This window comes from Aethalodelphis obliquidens, unplaced genomic scaffold (genome assembly GCF_003676395.1).
Source record: "Aethalodelphis obliquidens isolate GAN/ISIS:26980383/991018 unplaced genomic scaffold, ASM367639v1 scaffold3, whole genome shotgun sequence".
Taxonomy (NCBI): domain Eukaryota; kingdom Metazoa; phylum Chordata; class Mammalia; order Artiodactyla; family Delphinidae; genus Aethalodelphis; species Aethalodelphis obliquidens.
The window spans coordinates 95538-108212 of NW_020837947.1; the positions used below are offsets into that span (position 1 = coordinate 95538).

General features: G+C 51.7%; 1 protein-coding gene across 14 annotated transcripts in view; it reads right to left on the reverse strand.

Annotated features, from left to right (window-relative positions):
• Nucleotides 1-7230: 7230 nt before the first annotated feature.
• The window catches only part of FAM120B (family with sequence similarity 120 member B), a 66919-nt gene continuing 61474 nt past the window's right edge, over nucleotides 7231-12675 (reverse strand). For 10 of the 14 annotated variants that reach the window (XM_027080709.1, XM_027080799.1, XM_027080814.1 and 7 more), the window contains one exon: nucleotides 7231-9240. The gene's annotated coding sequence lies outside the window, so the exon portion shown is untranslated. The remainder of the gene's footprint in view (nucleotides 9241-12675) is intronic. The other 4 variants (XR_003427554.1, XR_003427553.1, XM_027080730.1 and 1 more) reach the window with 4 other exon arrangements.

Sequence of the window (12675 nt, forward strand, 5' to 3'; positions counted from 1 at the left end):
TAAATAATGTTGGAACAGGCAGGGTAAATGGCACAGAGGGAAGTCAGCACTTGCCACCCTTTACCCAAAAAACCTGGAAATGGGCCTTTTATGTGCATCTGTTGGAAATTAAAAGATACTTGAGATATTATGAAGAAATTCCTATTTTAAAAAGCCATCGAGATAAGAAGTCTAACGGGAGTTTTGCTTTCGGTAAAATTCCAAGTTTGACTTGCTCTGAAGGCCATTTGGTGCCCAGCAATGTGTGTTAATTTTATTGAAATATCACTATCTTATGCTCACAAGTGCAGTGGTGAAAGGCCAGGGAAGTGGAACTTAATGAGCAGCCAGGCACCTGCTTTCTCGTTTCCGGGAAGCGAGGACCTGCCTGCGGTCGAGCACCGGGCGGGTGACTGGAGATTGGAGGGAGCCTGGCAGGAGGTGGCCAGGGGCCCGGCTAGGGTGCGGACGCTTAACTAACTCCAGCGGGCAGTGCGGTGCGGAAGGCTGAGGGCCACTGCTGAGCTTGGGGGGCCGTGCTGATGAAGTGACCGCGGGGCACCAAGACCCTCGTGGTGACACCCAGCCCCTGGGTCTGAGGGAAGTCGCGTCCTAGAGCCACAAATGAACCTTTACAGCAGATTTTGTGAAATTCTGGGGGCGCTGCCACCACGGCAGCCGGGGGCTCTGTGCGGGGCGGGCATCTCAGGAGAGGCTTGGGTGGGTGAGTCTGGCCACGAGAGGCTGACTCCTCCCCAGAGGTGGCTTCCTATACCGCACGGAGTCGCTCGGGTCCCTGGCTTCCCACTGACTCCCTGGAGACCATAAGATGCCTCAGGTCTTGCCTGGGCATCCGCTCCTGCCCACGCCCAGGGTCTGGCTGAAAAAGCGCCGAGGGGGCCCCAGAAACCCTGGAGTAGGTCCCGTGCTGCCCTCCTGCCTGGTCCCAGCTCTGGGTGGTCCCATCAACTTGGAGAACACGGAGGGCGGCCTGGCGCCCTTGTTTCTGGGAGGAACTGCCATGCTCTGCCCTCTCCTGATAAACCTGGGCGTGGGCCCTGCATGTGCAGCTCAGCAGCCTGTGAGGCCTCCTCGTGCAGGTCTGTGTGGTGCCCGGTGGAAGTGCCCCGGACACACGCCGTCCTGATGGAGAGAAGCAGCCCAAGGTCACAGCCAGACCTGGGAGCTGGTCTCCCCAAGAACTAGCAGGAGAAACAGAATCTCTGTATCCCTAGGTTCTCAAAAAAGAAAGTAACTGTAAGCAAACAGGGTAGGGGGTCCCTGGAGAAAGAACCAGGCATGGCCTTCCTGACATAAGAAGCCATTTGGGGCCTAAGCCTTTTGTGATCTGAACGTGGACACAGCGCTTGCCCTTGAACAGGTCTCAGCAGTTAATGATCTTAATGGAGGCGGGGAACGCATGAACAAAGGAAGACCAGTCAAGAAGCAACGGAACAGCGATGCAACAGAGTCCCAGCTCCTCCCCAAGGGGCGCACACCACAGTCTGAGTTACTCTGCAGGAACTAAGTCCTCCCCAGGAGGCGAAGAGGGATGCTGACCGTCCCAACTTCAGTCAGCTAAAGCCTGGGCTGTGTCCACCTCTGCCCAATTCTATGTTGAATTCTCTTCTGCTCAAGCCCCCTCATGAAGATGCAGGTACCCTTGGCTTAAAACATCCCCTATTTTGCTGCTCTGGGAAATATCCCCGGTGCTCTCCTTACTTGCTGCAAGTAATCAATCCTTCCTTCTCCCGCACTGGGCTTGGTTGTGTCTTCTGGCTCGACGCTCACCAAGAGGGGAACTCAGTTTGGGGGTAACGTAGCAAAGGTCTGGCTTTGCCCTAGACCCCTCCTAGCCTCCCGCTGAGGGGCTCCAGTCTCACCACCTGACACCTCGGTGGAGAGGAGGCTGCAACCGGCCTGCTCCCTTCAGCAGCTCTCAACCCCAGCTGAAAACACGGACTCTCTAGGAGGCTCCGCAGCTGCGCCCCCTGCAAGGAGCCCCCTGGTGCTGCCGGGAGGGACGTGGATCCCACAACAGGGCCCACGAAACGGTCCTGCTAACAGCTGACGAAAGCCCACCCATCTGTCCCATTAAACCAGCTCCCCAAACTGCGTGGGTGGACAGATGTTCCCTGGCCAAGGGGCCGTGTCCCAGCCAGTTGGAGCTCTCCCGTGCGGGCAGACTCAGCCCGCAGACACCAGCCTGAAATTTGGGGAAGGGTCCATTCCGGAGTCAGGCGCCAGGCGAACAGAAATACACGGCCACCCAGCTCTCAGACTGGCCAGCTCTCCTTCCAACCGTATGTGCTCCGAACTGGGGGGAGAGGGCCAGGCCAGAGGCGGAGGGAGCGCTGAGGGAGGGGCAGCAGGGCCGGGAGGAAGGAAGACCGACCCCTCCCCAGCTCCATTCCAGAGCACAGATAAAAGTGAAACCTGACCGGGGAGTGTTTGTGTTGCCACGGTAACGGGGACACTTCAGCAACTCGGAGCAGATGGTCAGTGAGCAACAGGCAGCATATGCTCCCGTAAGCCCTGCCGTGGGCACAGATGGAGGGTGGGCAGGGCGCTCGCCCTGGTACCCTGACATTTCCTTCCCTGCCCTCCCCTTGGTGCTGCGTCACGGACATTAGCGCCTGTGTGTGCAGCTGGGCTTCAGTTAGCCGAGCGGGACGCTGACGACCAGGGGCCCAGAGCCCAGTGAGCAGCCCTGCCAGCCCTGGGCTGTGCCTGCGGCTTTTACAGAAGCAGCACACTTCCCTGTGGGAAGGAGGAGAATTAAACGTCTCCTTCAGCGTCTTCAGGGACAGGGTGGGGCAGAGACAGGTCCTCGTGGGGACTTTGGGGACTCAAGGGCGGGAAGCATGTGGTCACGCTGCCTGGCCACCAGCCAGCGTGTGACCCTGGATTCTGCGTCTTGTGCTGTTTGTAAACCTTCACCGCATCTGCTCTGACCCCCTTCGTGGGAGGTTTAAGTATCAGCCTCCAGCCCGGCCGACGGGAGAAGACCCCTGCACACGCCACACCTTCCTCTGTCCCAGCTGCATCTGAACGTGTCCTGTGGCCCGTTAGGTCGGACACTCCCTCTTCCTCGGGCTGCCTGACTCAGAATGAGCCTTGTATGGACAGGACGAGAGTAAATTCCTATCTGGACCCTGGGGACAGAGTCTCCCACACAAATGTCCCGTCAGTACGTCTGCCCACAGAACGGCTGCGTCAACCTACGTGGCTTCTCCGCTGTCCCCAGGCTCCCACACCTCCATCCACGCCTCCTCCAGGCTGTCCTGCGTTAGCTTTTGGCCATTTTGTTTCTGATGCTTTTTTTAATGCATTAAATTCTAACCCGTATCTCTTCCCACTTTCCCTTTCCAGAGGTGCTGAAGTTGTCATTTCAGGGAAAACAACACAAAAAGTTTTGTTGCCAATGAGGAAATCTGAAATTTCAAGCAAAAATTAGAGTTGGGAGCCCTTGTGTGAGCCACAGCCGCTGGAGGGTGTCCTCAGGGAAGAGCTCTCAGACGGAGCTGCGGGCGACAGCAGCGAGTGTGACTCTCATATAAGGAAACATGCCAGCGTTTGGAAGACTGCAGAACTCAGAGAGCCAGTATTTTCCACATGACCAAGCAGGGTACACAACTGTGCGCCCAGAGTGCAGGGCAGACCAGTGCCTGTCACACACGCTGGGCCGGAGTTACTGAAGCGGTTTCAGATTCCACTGCAGTTGCCTTCAGAGAACTCCTGCCTGTGGAGTGTGGGATGGTTTCCAGGAAGCCTGTCCATCTCTGAAAAGGCACCAGAGGCCTCCTGCTCTCGAGCCACAGGCCTGGGGCCGGTCCTCCTTTTCTCTCAGACGAATGGCGCACTGCTGCAGACGGTCTGCTGTCTTTCCTAAAACCGGACACTAAATGGATTTGCAAAAGTGCAAAAGAATGCTGCTCTTCTCACTCATTTTTTTGGAGGCAATATGTTATTTTTAAATGAATTAATAAATACACATTTAAGGTTTTTTACCCTTTTTAATTTTCAATGCAGTAACCTAGAGTCCTCAATAGTTTCTAGGTATAAAAGGGGTCTAAGACCAGTAAGAACGAGAACTGTTCCCAAGAGGATGAAAAGCACATTTTCTACGACTCTGTGTACTTGCTAGGGGCCACCAAAGCCTGGGAGTCTACTGTAGTGATCTGCTGCTCCTCCGTGAAAGAGAAATCCTTCATATCCAACATAACAAGGCGATTTTCCTGACGTCTGTCCACACAAGCTCAGAAACATTCAGTTTGACAATCAGCTCATTATAATGTGCTGTGAACGTTTCTACGAGGGCCAGGGACTGAACCTCGCTACATACCATCCGGGATTAAAACGATTTTAATCCAGCTTTAAGACTTGGAAAGGTCCAACTGTTAGAAGGAAATATGCTGAAACCCAGAATATCAGAAAAGAGCAAAGGAAGAGGAGGATTTCTAAGGGGGGGAAGAAAAAAGAGCATGACTCTTTGGGAAAACCTTTTCAGAAAGAAAGAAAGTTCTGTAGCCTTAAATTGGCGACTCATGCTGAGTCATACGATCCCTTCAGCCACTGCGGTACTGTCTTCTCAGAAGTGCATTGCTCCGAGACCAACGCCAAAGGGATTAGACAATTTCCTCCTTTCGAGCTGACTGCATCCCCCTCGCCCGGCACGGTGACCTGTCACTGCCCTGCTGCCTGGGACAGGAAGGCTGGGGTGACACCAGATGTGTATCAGTGGCTCAGACTATTTCGATATCTCTTCACACGTGACAGGCTTTTATCTTGGTCTGGATCCGAAGTTAAGGGCTGTGGCTTGAACATTTGATTCAATAGACAGGCTGGTGGCTTAATTTAATCGAATTATCTGCTTTTCCTGAATTTTAACAGCTACATGGATCAAGAAAAGGGAGAGTATATCTCACGCCATTTTACACAGACTTATGAGTTAGCTGCTAACGCAAAGGACTGACAGGCTGGAGAGGCCGAATCAAACCACAAGACAGATCTTGGAGTGCTTTACTCTTGGTGCCGGACCTGCCTCAAAGAAAATGGGTTTAGGAGACGACGAAACTGTAGAACAGCCGGCGAGAAACCTGCAGCCCGTGGAACCTTCCGGAAGAGGCTTCCCCCGGCTGCTCAGCTTTACTAACATTCAGTGGCTCTAGTGCAGACAAGTGTCCAGGCGCGAAGCCGTGACCAGTGGGCCTCGCTCCCTCCTGCCCTCAAGTCACTGCCTGCCGGACCCCCTGCCCTCCAGCTCTGACCTCCGGGCAGAGGTGGGCGCTGACCTGGGTGCCCGCGGGGACCTAGTCGTCGGCACCAGCACACGTTTCCCCCGCAACTCCCTGCGTGTCCTGTGGGCACTGACCTGGCTCCCCAGGAGAGAGGCTTTCTGGGAAAACCACAAAGACGCGAAGACCAGTCTGGTTTGGAGAGGCTGCTGCTTCTCCTTCTTTTTAGTTCAGACAACTTGCCGAACAGAGAAGGTTGAAGTCAACTTCAGTTTTTACCCAACCTCTAATAAAGCCGGCTTTCGCCATCCACCTCCTCATTCAGAACTATAACCGCCCCGCAGACCCGCGCTGCTTCTGCAGAAGGTGGGTTCAGTTGGGCCGGGAACAGTGGGGGAGGCACGAGCCATGGCCTTGGGTGCCACCTGAGACCGTGAGGGAGCAGGTTTTCTAACCACACAGGACCTCGACGTGAGGGGACGTTTGCCAACTGTTGGTTGGCTCACCTCCGTGGATGGGGTCTCACGGTCAGTCTGCAGAGCCAGCTCCAGCCCTTCTTAACGCTTCACAAGGAGCTCCCAGAACATCTGGGAGACGGGAGCCACGGAAGAAGCCACGAGTCAGCTTCTGCTACACTAACAGGGAGGCAGCCGGCTCGGCCATGGGTCACGTTGGCATCAAACAGGAGGAAGTTATGGGCATCAGGCCCTGCGGGGCCCCCCGAACGCAGCACCTGCAAGCAGCCCGGGTCCCCTCTCCCCACACGGAACTGCGGCTTCCCCAGAGCATGGCGTTCAGCGTCCCTCTTTCCACCAAGGGACGCAGTTCATGGTCCGACAACATCATGGTCCGCAAGCCTGCTCTTCCCCAAAGCCGGCAGGACAGTGGGGTGAGGAATTCACTGGGCACTAAGCCAGGCTGACACTGAAGACCGGTGAAGATGTCCAGTCACCTGTGTGTCACCAGCCGAAGCTTCAATACCACGTATAAAACACAGACCTGCCTCACACATGTGCTTCGTTTCGCTTTAGCAAATTTTTTTTTTCTTTTTTGTGAGTCAGGAAATAGTGGTGCCTGCTTATTTATTTTTCTTCCTAAATTGTGGCAGGTGCCTGAAAGAACTTGAAATTTTAAACAAGAAGCTCAAAGGATGGAAAAAAATGAACATAACCAAATTCTGGGTGTTGAAACCTGAAAAAAAATCAGATTTATAAAATCCAACTAATTAGTACTTTAAAAAAGGACACTTTATCTCAGACGAAAACAGCGTCCCTGCCGTGCTGTGTTCCTCCACGGGATCACACACACATTGCTGCTGCAGAAATTCCCACAGCACAGTTCAGGCAGGAGCCTTCCTGAAACCCAGTCCCCCAGAAGCTCTACCAGTTCAAGGGAGCAGCGAAGTGGGCGACTCCCGGCCTGGTACCAAGGGGCGCAAGGCACAAGAAGGACCCACCGCACCACAGCTGCAGGGGTGGGTGGGCGCCCGGGGCAGGGTGCCCCAAGCCTCGTTCCCCCCAAGGCTCTGCTCCCCCTTGTGCCGCCACCGCAGGCCCTGCAAGAGGCTCAGCCGCCACTGTCCCGGCACAGCCCTCCTCCAGCACAGGCTACGGCAGCCCACGGAGAGCTACTGGGGTTGTGATGCTGACACTATTTGCTACATAATTTAGCTTCCTTTCATCTACATAATGTCTTAGATTGAAAGCTGTATCAAGGAAGAGCTGTGAGCATAAGGAATCTAAGGTGTGTCCGCACGAATTTAAATCACATTAGAAGAACAACAAATCAGCACAGAAATCACTTTTTTCCTTTTAGGGAGTACGTGTGACTCGCATTTGAAGATGAGGACACCGGGGCCACAAAGTAGGAGGAGGCCAGGCAGAGTCAGGACCAGACCCTGCTGTCGCCACGGTAACCTCGTGGGAGTCGTCTGCTACCTAAGAGGCCTGGGTTAGAGCCCCAAGGCCTTTCCAGCTCTAGAACTTTAACTACAGGTCCAAATGAAAAACAGAAGCAAAGAAGTCAGTCATGTTTTCTCATTAGTAACGGACTAATCATTTATATTTGGCATAAACCACACACTTGCATCACAGATCACCGTTACGACACGAAGAGAGATGGCAAACCCGACCAGACCATCTGTACAGCTGCAGGCTTCCCTGTGGACCTTGTGGAGAGTGCCGAGGAACAGAGCACGTGGAATGCGGCCCTGGTGCCCGGCTCCTGGATGGGTCACAGCTTTTCCCTGGTTCTTGCATGTGTCTCCTTTAATGATGAGGTCTGGCTAATTCCTAGGAGCAAAATGCTCACCACAAACCAGTCATTTCCAGTCACCCGTAGAAAACTCTAACTCCTGACAAAATGGCCTTTCTGACAAATTTAAACAAGGAATCAAAACCTAAAAGCTGTACCATGGACACATCAATGCATTTTACAAGGATCCTTGTATGTCAGAGGCCTGGGCCCACCACTGTGAGAAAGTAACTTTCTGTGAAATCGTGTTTTTAACTCAAGGACAGCTGTATGAAGACACGAGTGTGCACTGGGCTGTGTGAAAATGAAGCAGGAGCTGTAACCACGCGCTCTGGACAGACAGCGAGGCCTCTGCTGTGCGGCCGACCAGAGGCCTCCTGCAGCGTGGCTGAGTTCTCCACTCCCTATTCTCTCCCACGAGCGTCTCTGCATTTACATTCACTGTTAGGACGATACTTGTATTCGGGGTGAAGCTGAAGTGATGCTTCTGGGCGACGCGTCGCAGGTGGTTTTCCGTGAGTGTCTTCAGTTCTGCCTTGTCTTCCTGGCTCCCTTCTCTACCCGCTGCCTGTGAAACGCACAAGGGGAACGGAGTGTAAAACACACACCACGTCCCATGTACGTCTTGGACTGGGTGCCAGTAACGTGGGAAACACCGTGTATTTTATGATGTGTCTTGACTGTACGTAGGCCAGAGGCACTATGTCCAACGTCCAAGTTTCAAAACAATTCTCTCCGATGGTGACACAGTCCTGTCCCACCCAGCAGGCAGGCGTTGGCTGGACTGCCTGGAACACAAGTGGCTGCGTGAGTCTCCGTGGCAACCGCATCTTCTGAGCCAGCCCGCTCTTCCTGCCAGGACAGGACAGCTTCCTAAGCTGGAGGGCCTGGGGTGAGCAGGAAAGGAGGGGTGTGTCAGCTGCAGTTCCCTCCACAGGAAGCATCACACCTGAGGCCGTGTGTGTCTGCATGGGTGCTGTGCTGCCTGGATGTGGAGGAGGGTCTAGGAGAAGCTGAGGGACCCCCTGCCCCTGCGGTGCCCCCTCACTGAGTGTGGCCTTGGAGGCCCACAACGGGTCTCCTGATCTGACGCCACCAACCATGTGCTTCTTCCATGTGACCCCTGCTGTCCTCAGGGCTCAACATCATCCTTTCTTTGTGGGTCGCTCCTGCCTCGGAGATGCTGGAAGGTGGCAGCCCCTCTCCTCTGAGACGCTCCTCCCCGCGACCCAGGGCACCTGCACCCAACCCCTCCTGCACCCTCAGGCAGCTCTCCCTCAACCTCCCCTTTCTCTGTGGTCTGTGGGTGCTGGTGCCCCAGGGGCTATTCCTAGTTCTCTACAGATGTGCTCGCCGTGTGCGCCTGCATCCGTGTGCGCGTGCGGCGTCGGCGTCTCAAGGGCAACACACCCACAGGTTACTGCTGTTCTCCCCATGCTTCCAAGTCAACGCTACTGAGATCTGAACCCAACACAAGGCAGAAACCTGGAGGTTACTCCAAGGCCCCTCACCCTGTTTCCAAAGGTCACGCAGAGCTTCAGATGTTCTCAACTACGTCATCCCTTCTGTGCCTCCAGAAGAAACTAGAGGTCTCTGCTCTAAGGAAACTGACCAACCCGAGGCAACAGAGCGAAGGATTCCAGTGTCAGGGCTTCCACAAGGGTCCCATGACTGAGAAGATGGCGGTAGAAGCCCCGCCAGGCACAGACTTCCAATCCCCTTTCTAATGCCTGACTCTTCAACAAGAGCGGACTCAAGAATCACCTGGCATCTGAGGAAAAAAAAACTAAAGTAAAAACAGAGACCGAAACAAACATACAGAAAAAGAAACTTGGAAGGACAGTCTATGAAGGAAGAGAAACAAAATAAAACGAACTTACGGGTGTAATTAATCTCAGATGTGAGAGAAAACGTGCAGTCTTGACACAAAGAAGAAAATGTGATAAAAATTAAGTATGTTGAGCTCTCAGAATTTAAAAACAGCACAATTAAAAAATTAACAGAAAGGATGGAAAATAAAGTTTAGGAAATTTCCCACAAAGTAGAGTAAAAAGACAAAAAGATATTAGGAGGAAAATGTAAGATAATTATAGGACTCAGAATACAGTGTCTAACCTCTGAGATAAATAATTGAGAGCAGAGAAAATGAAAGGAGGAAATCATCACAGAATCACTTGAGAAAAGTTTCCGAACCTGGAAGATGTGAATTGGCTGCATGTCACCGTCCATTCGGCAGGTGGGCCACGCTGGAGATGGACTGGCTTCCCCCACCGCCCTGAGCAGGGGCTCCTTGGAAGCTCTTGCTGGTGGTCAGGTGTGTGCCAAGAAGCTGGACTGGGTGCTGGACCTCCCTGACTTGGGGCCCATCAGGATGGCCAGGCCTAAGGCCTTTCCTTAGAAGCTCACCCACACCGACCTCCTTAGAGAGTGAAGGACACACCTTCCTCACCACAGGCCAGAGACAGACCCAGTGTGTAGAGGTTGTAAATTAAACAAAGAGGCCATCAGACTGACTTGGCTCAAGGCCTTAGCAGCCTAAGTAAGCAAACCCTCAAATGCCTTGAAATCAAGGAACCCAAACCTAAGGACAACCCACCACAAGCAGCCAGAGAGGCTACGAGCTTCAGCCGGCCAGCAGCCTCGGGCCTTGCTTCGCCTCCTCCCGGCTCTTACTGGTGACGCCTCCAAACAGATTCTGCTTTGGTGCGGCCCAATTTGAATTGACTTTTTTCCTCAAATAAACTCTTAAAAATTTAATATGCTTTAGTTTGTCTTTTAACAAAGTGAACGAGAGTTAAGTCAGCAAAGAAAAGACATGGAAAGTTGAAGCAAATGCGGCAAAATCTTGATAATGAAGAATCTGGAACGTCCATTCTGAAGCTGAAGCTTCCATTACTGCAGGACAATGGAAAGAACGGCATGCGCTAATCAGAGCATAAAGGTGGATTAGAAGAGGGAGGTGCAGAGGTGAGGGCAGGCTGCGGGCACGGAGGGAAAGGAGGAGGATGCAACCGAGTCACTCACGAAGGAGGCAAACGCCTTCAGACCCAGCTTCCTTCCTCTGCAAACCTCGGAGATGGAAACAAAACCTCAACGACGCGTGAGTGGTACTTTAGAAGCTTGACAGCGGCCTCCACAACAAAGCTAAAGGTCAGAGATGAACGGATGCTGTCACACTGCTGTCTGCTGAGGCCAGTTTTAGCTGCCAGACACGTCTCCCTATTTCTTTGTATGCCTTGTGATTTTCTGCTGAAAACTGGACATTTAAAGCGTATACTGTGGTAATCCTGGAGATCTGATCCTCCTCGTCTCCTGGCGTTTGCTGTTTGTTGTTGCCGCCTCTGTGCTGGGGACCAGCCTGAGGGGGACACGTGAGGCCTGCTCATGTCTTTTCTGAGCCTGCACCCTTCCCTGGCCATGTGTGGTGGCTTTCTAAATTCCCCTGTATATATGCTTGCTTTCGAATGTCCTAACCCTTTAATGTCTGGCTTCCAGAAGGGCACAAAGGGAAAAAAGAGGAAACAAAAGCTCCACAGGGGTTGCTCCTCTAAATACTGTGGGGTTGAGGCAGTGGCGGCCAGCGCCTGTGCCTCAGCAATCAAGAAGCCTGATGTGTGGCCCAGGACCTCACTGCCCATCCTGGCTCCAGCAAGCTGCACTAGGAACGAGGACACGGCTGTCTGCCGAGGGCTGGAGGATGGGCAGCCAAAGGGGATGGATGGAAATGAATCACAACTAACCAGCCACGCCTTCCCCTGGAAGCTGCAGGCCTTCAGACTCCAGAGTTCCACAACAGCTCCTTCACACAGTTTCTGCCAGTACAACTGCTGTCCAGGCAGATGGGTCCTGGAGCCTCCTACTGCAGCATCGTCCCTGACATCACTCTCCTGCCATGAATTTTTGAATGTAGTATTTTTATTATTATTTCTAAAAGTAATTTTGATTTTGATTTCCTCAGTAAAAGTTCAGAATGGTAGATTAATTTCCAAGTGGGAAGATTTCTGCTTTTTGTCCTTCTGTTGTTGATTTCTTAAATTATTTTCTTGTGGACAGAAAATATGTCTTATGTGATTTCTGCTTTTCACTAAATTGGTTGAGATTTACTTTGGAACCTGTAATACCCAGTTAGACTTTTTAACTGTCCATTTATTTTTGAAAATAATATAAATAAAGAGGGCATATATTGTTCTGTATATTTCTATTAAACTTGTTAATGAAGTTATTCAAATGTATATCATACTTTTGTCTACCTGATCTGTATCTCTGAGACAGAGATGTATTAAATATACTCTTATTGGGTCTGTTTCTCCTTGTATGTTGCTTATAATTTTGATTTATGTCAGGTGCATAAAGGGTATGACAGATTTTCCTCTATCATCTTTCTTCCCCCCTTTCTTTCTTTCCTCTAGAGCGTACCCCTACATTTTACAAACATCCGCAAACTTACATTTTTCTAAAAACTGCTAGATTTATTCAAAACCTATTCTCTCTCTAAGCAAGATAAAAAATTTAGTCTGCCTTTACTTTTCACCTTTTTTGTAAAAAAATAAATAAATTTATTTACTTGTTTGTTTATTTATTTTTGGCTGTGTTGGGTCTTCGTTGCTGGGCGTGGGCTTTCTCTAGCTGTGGCGAGCAGAGGCTACTCTTCATTGTGGAGCAGGGGCTACTCTTTGTTGCGGAGCGTGGGCTTCTCATTGTAGTGGCTTCTCTTGTTGCGGAGCACGGGCTCTAGGTGCACGGGCTTCAGTAGTTGTGACACACAGGCTCAGTAGTTGTGGCTCCCGGGCTCTAGCGTGTAGGCTCAGTAGTTGTGGCGCACGGGCTCAGCTGTTCCGCGGCATGTGGGAATCTTCCCAGACCAGGGCTTGAACCCATGTCCCCTGCGTTGGCAGGCTGATTCTTAACCACTGCACCACCAGGGAAGTCACTGCTTTTCATCTTATGCCCCAGAAACACTCATAACTTTCCTTATAATACTCTGATATTTTAGTCTCCAATTGTTTTTGCTTACTCATTTTTTACAGTTAATAATTATACAGCAATAACTATACATTTTGCTGATTTCTTTGTTCAACACTTTCCTACATCCCACGCATTCCTGTTAGCTGAAGTGCTCATTTTGCTAGAGCATACCCACTTTCTTCTGGAAAAGATCTGTTGGTCAAAATTTTACAATTCCTAAAAGTGTATTAATGTTTTGCTC